Here is an 8,903-nt window from a genome sequence, read left to right as displayed (position 1 = left end):
TCCCCTTCTGGTACCCCTATAATTCGGATGTTGGAGCGTTTAAAGATATCCTGGAGATTCCTAAGCCTCCCCTCATTTTTTTGAATTCTTGATTCTTCATATTTTTCTGTTTGGTCATTTTTTTCTTCCTTCTGGTCTGCTCCCTTGATTTGAGTCTCAGTTTCCTTTTCATCACTATTGGTTTCCTGTAAATTACCATTCAGTTCAATTAGTTTAGCCTTCATATGTTCCTCTAATTTTGTGACTAAGATCAGCCAGTTCTGTGAGCATCCTGATCACCAGTGTTTTGAACTGTGCATCTGAAAGTTTGGCTATTTCTTCATTGCTTAGATTTATGGGCTCTGGGGCTCTGAGTTGTTCTTGATCCATATTTTGATCTGTTCGCACCTGTTACATATGAGGAGCGGAGCCTTAGGTGTTCACCAGGGCAGGGCCACCCAGGTCACTGGTTTATGACGCATTATGTGGGGGTGGGGTCAGAGAGGGAGCAATGGCAGTCCTCTCTGCTCTCCTAGTCTGCCTCACCGCTCACCCCCACCTGCTTATCTGAGCGCAAATGTGCAAGCCACTGCCCTGCGCTGTGCCGGGGCCTTCGAGATCTGTCTCAGTGCTCTCCTCTTCACTGGTGTATCTGCGTTCAAATGCGCAACTGACTGCAGACAGCCAGCTGCACCTCTTCCCTGGGTTCTTTCCATAGCTAGCCCATGCCTGGAATCCACGCCCTAGGCTGCCTGTGCACCGCTCGGGTCGGGGGATCTTTTTTGCTTGACCCACTCCGCTGCTGGCTTCGCTCCTCTCACTGGTTTAGCTGAGTGGTCCGTTGTTTTTGGACTCCATATTTGATTTTCTGTGTGGTTTGGTTGCGTTTATTGTTGTTAAAACTTTGTTGTTTTTAGATTTGGTTGTGCGAGGACACGAAGTGTTCCCACCTACGCCTCCATCTTGGTAGAAGTCTGATCTATCATCCTACTTTTAAGTATGATGATTTTTTATTTCCTCACAGATTTTGGGGTAAGCTTAATTGATTGTAACATGATAAACACTAGTGTTTCAGTATATGTAGGATGAGATTTGTACTTTAAAAAACTGTGAACTATATAAAATAAAAAAAACCTTCCATAAAAGGAAGTGCTAAGCTTTTCTTCAAAAACACACTCATTATATAATTTTAAATTTGTATAGAAAGGCATGTTTGCAAAAAGTCTACCTGCTCAGCAACTTTTTCATTAACTCATGAAGATTCCATGAGTACTTCTACATATAAATTCAGAATGATCACAGCCGTCCAAATGATAGGTAGCCAAGGTAGAGGTGTTGTTTTGTTAAAAAAAAATAATTATTATGTATTAGGTTTTGATTTTGTAAAGTAGAAGGTCTGTCTGGCTACTGTTTTTTCTCCATCTGCCAGATGACTGTTGGGGGTGGGTTGGGAAGAAGTAACTCCCAATTTTCATTTACCTGATTTTATTTCAGTATAGAAGCAAATGGAAAAATTTGAGAATAAAGGTCCCATTTAGCTTTCCTATCACCCTGCCCTGACTGTAATTATATATGTATTTATATATATTTATATATTATACTTTCATATTTATATTTTAATAATATATGTATTAGATGATAAATATATTTATAGCTATTAATATATTTTATATACAAATGCATATAACATATAGATATATATTTAACTGCAGATGGTTATTTGCAAGGAGGAATAACTGGGCCAACAGACTCCAACACAGTTAGAGTAAGGCAAAATCACTTACAACTTAAGATTGGTACCCAATAATAAAAGATTGAAATAAATGAATTGCTACAATGAGTTAAATTAAATTTAGCACAACTAATAGTAGATTAGCAAACATTTCAGAATAAGACCAAAACTCCAGACAAACAAGGGAACAAATCTTGCCTAGAGCTGAGCTGCTGAGGGACCCAGATGATACCATGATGTGTGCTTTTGTTCAGGGAAGGAGCTCTTCACTATGGCAGGACGTACTGGGTCTGGTATAGCAAAAGGAAGGAAGTTGTATTAATGACCACTGGCATGGCTAACAAGGCAGACCTCTGGTTCAGTGCAAGAGCCATGGCTAGCTAGCTAATGTCTGTCACAAGATGAGCTTGTGGGGAGAGTCTGCCTCAAAGAGCTTGTGGTTGGTAAAAGTCCTAAACTCAGTCACAAAGGGGCTCTGAGTTTTAGCAAGGGAAGGGAGGTGTAATTCCTTCCCCCTGTTTTTTGGACTGTGTGATTTGCCCTTTTCCATTTTAAAATTTTTATTTAAATATACAAAAAAGTACACAAGTATATTCAGGTCAATTGATTTTCAGATGAAGAGAGAGACATTACAAGAATCAAGAGTATCCCACTACTCCAGGTCACTAATTGCCTTGCTCTTCTGCCATTGCAATCCATCCAGCTGAGAGTCCTGGCTCACTCACCAGTATATCTCACCTCCCACCCTAACATTAACTTGAAATGAAAGGTGGAGATGGGGCAGAGACCAAGCAGTAGAGAGAGAGTGATAAGGAGAGAAATGGAAGAAGAGAGAGAGAGAGAGAAAGAGAGAGAGAGGGAAAGACAGAGATCAGAGAGAAAGGTTGGTTTGCTCTGAGAAAGGTCTTACATATTTCTGGTTTGGAAGCTGGATGTTTGCAGAGCCAGAAAGCAAAACTGGATAAATGTTGGTGTTTAATTTGGTACCTCTATTTAAATTGGATTCATTGGAGACTCAAAGCTGAGCATTCACAGTAGGACTAGTATCTACCACATAGTACAGATAATGCCTTATACATATTAACTAATTATTTCATGTGGCACCCTAGAGAGAAATAGGTAAGTATAATCATATCTGCTTTATAAATTGAGTTAACAGGCATAAAGTGATTAAGGCTGCTCCCATTTTGGGAGTTTGCCCAATGAGTTGCTGTCTTATCTGCCACCTTTTTGCTCAGTAGATCTTTAGGCTGCCTGGTAGTCTTCATGTGTTCATTTCTTCATCACTTATTCATTCATCAAATATCTACTGAGCCATTTTCTGGTACTGTACTAGAATGCATGGAGTATACTAAAATGAACAAGGCATAATCGATACTCAAAAAGTAATAATTCCTATAGGGGTTATATCTTAAATCCCATCAGAGGACAAGCAGGTAAAGTAGATGTGTGGTCTGTCAGGGATAAGACAGTAGGGAGTGAGGATGACTGTGGCAAACTGGAGGTTTCTGCCCTGTCTACAGGGTGGGGGGAAGGTAGGTTTACAGTTGTTCATACAGTAGGACAATGATACAGTAATTAATAAATAGTGATACAAGAGTAAATTCTGTGTTTCACATACTCACAACTGTAAACCTACTTTTGCCCCAAACTGTATTTATTATAATGTGATAACTGCCCCAAACAAACATGTCTATGACTAGGACTCAGTAGAGGCAGCTAGTTTGCAAGACTTTCTGGAGGACGAGGAACATATTTTGCTATAGTACAGTGTGGTACATATTGTAATAGAAGTATAAACAGTTTAATGAGAATGCAGAGAAGACAGCTATTTACTATGTCAGGACAGAGGAAAGGTATGAGGAGTAGATATAAGACTAGCCAAGGGGGATTTGAGGTGGCTTTAAAGACATAAGGAAACGCAGAATTAAAGCCAAGTGGAAATGCAGCTTATGCTTGAATGACTTGGTGACAGGAAATTCAGTACCTAGAGAACTGACTTCTTTGGAGGTCTCTGCAGTGCCTGGTTAGTGGACGAGTGAGTAGCCATGTGGTGGTGAAGACCATCATAGGTTTGGAATCAATCCGTATGAGTTTGAATCTCAGACTTCACCACCTATTTACCATATGACCTTGAGGGAGGCCTCTCTGTGCCTCAGTTTCCTCATCTGTAAATGGTGATAATAATAGAATTGTTGCAAGGATAGACTGCAGATAAAACTTCAGCACAGTCTTGACACATAGGAACACTCAGCAAGGGTTGTTCTGAGACAACCAGTTCTTCCAAGCCAAGTGAGGCGTGGGAATTGGGGAGGGCTCCCCAAATGGTGATAAATCACTCAAACCCCCCAAAAGATTTATAGTGAACAAAGTCATTATGAAATAGGTAGTTTTCTGCCTATTTGAAAGGAAAGGGACTAAAAACCAACTCTGATTCAGTCATGGCTATTAGCCACTGTATGACTTTGATGTGCCCTGGGAAATTTAGGCTGTCTGTGGCACTTTCAGATCACACAGAGAGAAGAGATGAGTGTGAGTGAGCCTTGCACAAGGTAGACTCAGATGTTTGCAATTCAGGAGAAGGCTCTAAAACAGCAGAAGGCTCCAATTCAGGAGAAGGCTCCAATTCAGGAGAAAGGCAAGAGCTGGATGTGATCTCTAAAAGAATCAAGCCAAAAGCACATTCTGGTTTGGTTTCTAACACATTGAATGGACAAAGATATTAATTAAATGTGGTCGGAGGGTGGAAGTTCTGATACTTTCACACTGTAGTGGGCATAGTAGGTGACTATGCTCTGAGCTTTCTATCACAGCTTTTTTTCCCCACTTGGTATATTTGTTATTTGCCAAGTTCCTGAGTGTAGCACACTGATTGTTTTTAATCTCAGTTCTTCTGGGTTGTCCATGTTATTCCCTTACTTTTGGATGGAGGTACAAGGTCCAGAGAAGGAAACATTTAGAAGTATAGGACTGCAGAGATAAGGAAAGACCACAGAGATCATCTAGTTAATGCTTTTTACAAATTGACAAAGAAGCTCAGAATAGCAAGTGATTTACTTAAGGCCATGCAGACAGTTAGTTTTGAATCCAGTCCTCAAACTTCCCTGATAGTTTATAATCAGACTCTTCCATTTTTCAGACCTGGGCTAAGCCTTTTAACCTCTTTGAGCTTCCATTTCTTTTTTTGTAAACAGGGTTAATAATAAATACCGTAATTCATAGGGGTGCATAAAAAGTCAAATAGGGTGATGAATGTGAAAGCGTTTTGTCAACACCCTATAAAAGGCTATAAAAACTTTATCATTATTATTATTATCTGAAGTAATTCAGCATAATAGTGGGATGTCAACAAATACAACTCATAAAAGAAATCGCTGGATTTTATTCATTCATTCATTCATTCATTCATTCAAAAATGACAGAAATTTATTCTCTCATAGTTCTGGAGGCCAGAGTCTGAACTCAAGATGTTGATAGGACCACCCTCCCTCTGAGGTCACTAGGGGAGAATAGAAATTACTGGATTTTAGAGTTGGAAGGGACTACTAAAGATTATCTAGGTTAGTAAGCAAATAATTGAAGACTTTGTTACATGTCTAGTTATTAAATCAAACAATGTTTTTAAATGTGTGTTTGTTGACTGACTTTTGATGGATTAGAAAATTTTGATCACTTCTGAAAGAGGATTTTTCATCCAGGGTCTAGATACTTCTAAGGCTGATTCACAGCCCAATTTATTAAAAGGGGCAGTGGACAATTTGGTTGAGCTGTGCCGCTTCATTCTTACAGGGCTGGGTGTGAATCATATGACTTCACTCTCTCTTCAGGGGTAGCAGGCTAAGTAGGAGAGAGGCAGTGGCAGGGCTTAGTAACCTGGAAAATAAATACTATGAACTAGGACTCAGATCTAGCATCCAACCTTCTAAGGCCAAAGTGCACGTAACCAACTTCTTTCTACATTTGCTTTCCCTTTGCTGCAAGAGAAGAGGAGGCAGACATTGCAGTAGGTGGGCTGCAAGAAAATTCTTTTATTCTCTTGCTGTGCTATGAGCAAAGTAACACAAAGTCAGTATAGGTAAGAGGGGCAGCAGATGACAGCAGGGAAATTTGGGCAGGGCTGCCATTTTCTCTAGAATAAGTAGGGTTTTGATGGTCTAATGATTTCTGAAGACTATTGGCAAGTTCTGGTTAGTTAATGGAGATATATACATGTTTTAATGACCAGAACTAGAAGAGAAACTCACTTTAAAAATCCCCTTCATTGCTCCTGTGCACATTTAGCTCACAAATCTGAGGGTGCAAAGGGGATTCACATGAGAGGTGAAACTGCACTCCCACTCTTCTTCCATCTTTCAAGATCCCATATTCTACCTACTCCCCAGTAAATGCACATCCACTGTTAATAATTTAAATGATGAAGTTGGTTCAGTGAGAAGAAGCACCATGAAACAGAGCTGTGGAGAGCGAAGTTCACAAATCTGTGACAACTGGAGACTGGTTTTTAGAACAATTTCGTGGATAATGGGCCCGTAGGTAAGAGGACTCAGGCCTTCAGTGACACTGCAGGCCAGGATGCCTCTTCCCCCTTGAAGAAGGGGCAGGCTTCCCTGTGGTGGCACTTCCCAGGGTCAGGCGCATTTTCATTGCCATGCCAGGGAGATTGCTGCAGCACTGCACACTGCATCTGCCCTATACAGCTGACCTGCATGATTATTTTGATGATGCTTGTCACTGAAAAGAGGTTTCAGCCTCAGGAAAAGCCTTAAAGAGGCCTTGTAATTTCTCCTGAAGCTCTACCTGCACCTTGGGATTGTGGTAGGGTCAATCCTATTCAGACAGGTGAGGGGAGCAAGAATCTGCTGTGTGGTTCCTCCTCCCATCTTTTCATCAACCCTCTAGTCCTTAGGGAATGTCACATGTATTGCTTAAAAAGACATTTTAAAAATAATAATAAAAAACAAATCCAAATAAAAATTCTTATAGAACAAAAACTATCCAGTGCTCTGTCATTAATCAAGACCTATAAATTCTGTTTCTCAAAATGGTAGTTTGCTATGGCTTTTTTTCCCCTGAGATATTATAGGAAAGGCGAGTGGCACCTGTAGGTATTATGCTGCCCTGAGCTGTCAAAGCCTTTCCAGGTTGCTCTCGCATTCAGTTGGAGATGCTATGAATTTTTTAAAATAAAAGGTGTTTTTAATTGTATTAATTTTGTATGAATTCTCCCACGCTTATGTAATAATTTGTTTTTTTAAATATATTTTATTGATTATGTCATTACAGTTGTCCTATTTCCCCCTTCATTCCCCTCCACCCTGCACCGCTCCACCCCCCCACCACTCCCCCCTTTTGTTTATGTCCATGTGTCACAAGTTCTTTAGATCCTATATTTCCCATGCTATTCTTGCCCTCCCCCCTATTTTCTACCTACTGTCTATGCTACTTATTCTCTGTACCTTCTCCCCCTTTCTCCTCCCACTCCTCTGTTGCTAACCCTGCACATGATCTCCATTTCTATGGTTCCACTCCTGATCTAGCTGTCCTCTTAGTTTGATTTTGTTTTAGGTGTGATTGTTAATAACTGTGAGTTTGCTGTCCTTCCACTGTTCATATTTTTATCTTCTTTTTCTTAGATAAGTCCCTTTAACATTTCATATAATAAGGGCTTGGTGATGATGAACTCCTTGAACTTGACCTTATCTGAGAAGTGCTTTATCTGCCCTTCCATTCTAAATGAAAGCTTTGCTGGATAGAGCAATCTTGGATGTGGGTCTTTGGATTTAATGACTTGGAATACTTCTTTCCAGCCCCTTCTTGCCTGTAAGGTCTCTTTTGAGAAATCAGCTGACAGTCTGATGGGAACTCCTTTGTAGGTGACTGTCCCCTTATCTGTTGCTGCTTCTAGGATTCTCTCCTTCATTTTAATCTTGGCTAATGTAATGATGATGTGCCTTGGTGTGTTCCTTCTTGGGTCCAACTTTTTTGGAACTCTCTGAGCTTCTTGGATTTCCTGGAAGTCTATTTCCTTTGCCAGAATGGGGAAATTCTCCTTTATTATTTGTTCAAATAAGTTTTCCACTTGTGGCTGTTCCTCTTCCCCTTCTGGTACCCCTATAATTCAGATGTTGGAACGTTTAAAGATGTTTTGGAGGTTCCTAAGCCTCTCTTCATTTTTTTGAATTCTTGTTTCTTCATTCTTTTCTGTTTGATCATTTTTTTCTTCTTTCTGGTCCACTCCCTTGATTTGAGTCCCAGTTTCCTTTCCATCACTATTGGTTTCTTGTGCATTTCCCTTCATTTCAATTAGTTTAGCCTTCATATGTTCCTCTAATTTGTGACTAAAATAACTAGTTCTGTGAGCACTCTGATCACCAGTGTTTTGAATTGTGCATCTGAAAGTTTGGCTATCTCTTGGTCACTTAGAATTATTGGCTCTGGGGCTTTGAGCTGTTCTTGAGCCATAATGTTTTGGTCTGTTCATACCTGTTAAGTATGAGGGGCAGAGTCTTAGGTGTTCACCAGGGTGGGGCGACCCAGTTGGTTAGTGACGCTGTATGTGGGGGCAGGGTCAGAGAGGGGCAGTGGTGTTTGTTCTGCTCTCAGTCAGATTTCTGTCCCCTCTGCCACTTCCCATAGAAAATTGGGCTCTTCTGGTACTGGTTCCCAGGAGTGTGGGCTTGTGTACCCTCCACAACCCTGTGGGTCTCTGCAATGAACTCTCCTGGCACCTCGACCCCAAAAATCTTTCCAGTTGGTCCTTTCAGGCTCTAATTTCTGTTGCTGGGGCCCTAGCCTGAGAGGCCTGTCTCACTGTTCACTCCTTCGCTTGGTTTATCTGTGCTCGAATGCGTGACTACCGTCATCCAGCTGCCTTGTGCCCTCACTGGGTCCGCCCGTTGCCACCCCGTGCCTGGTATTTGCCAACTGCTGCCTGCGCTCCTGGGTCGGTCCACCAATCTTTCCTGCTCAACCCCTCTCCACTGCTGACTCTGCCCCTCTTACTGGTCTGGCTGAATGGTTTGTTATTGTTGGACTTCTGTACAGTTCAATTTTCTGTGTTTTTGTTACTAAAACTTTGTTGTCTTTAAACTTGGTTGTGCGAGGAGGCACAGTGTTTCCACCTACACCTTCATCTTGGCCAGAAGTCTCCTCCAAATGTCTTAATCCATCACAGCACCAACTCACCAGAATC

The 8,903-nt window shown here is 41.1% G+C and overlaps 1 pseudogene; it reads right to left on the bottom strand.

Moving 5' to 3' along the window:
• Positions 1 to 6,786: 6,786 nt before the first annotated feature.
• On the bottom strand, positions 6,787 to 6,904 carry LOC119061965 (uncharacterized; annotated as a pseudogene).
• Between the last annotated feature and the right edge of the window lie 1,999 nt (positions 6,905 to 8,903).

This window comes from Artibeus jamaicensis, unplaced genomic scaffold (assembly GCF_021234435.1).
Source record: "Artibeus jamaicensis isolate MK-2021 breed Jamaican fruit bat unplaced genomic scaffold, CSHL_Jam_final contig_464, whole genome shotgun sequence".
Lineage (NCBI taxonomy): Eukaryota > Metazoa > Chordata > Mammalia > Chiroptera > Phyllostomidae > Artibeus > Artibeus jamaicensis.
Note: the sequence above shows the minus strand (reverse complement) of the source record. Positions and strands in the feature narration are given on the sequence as shown.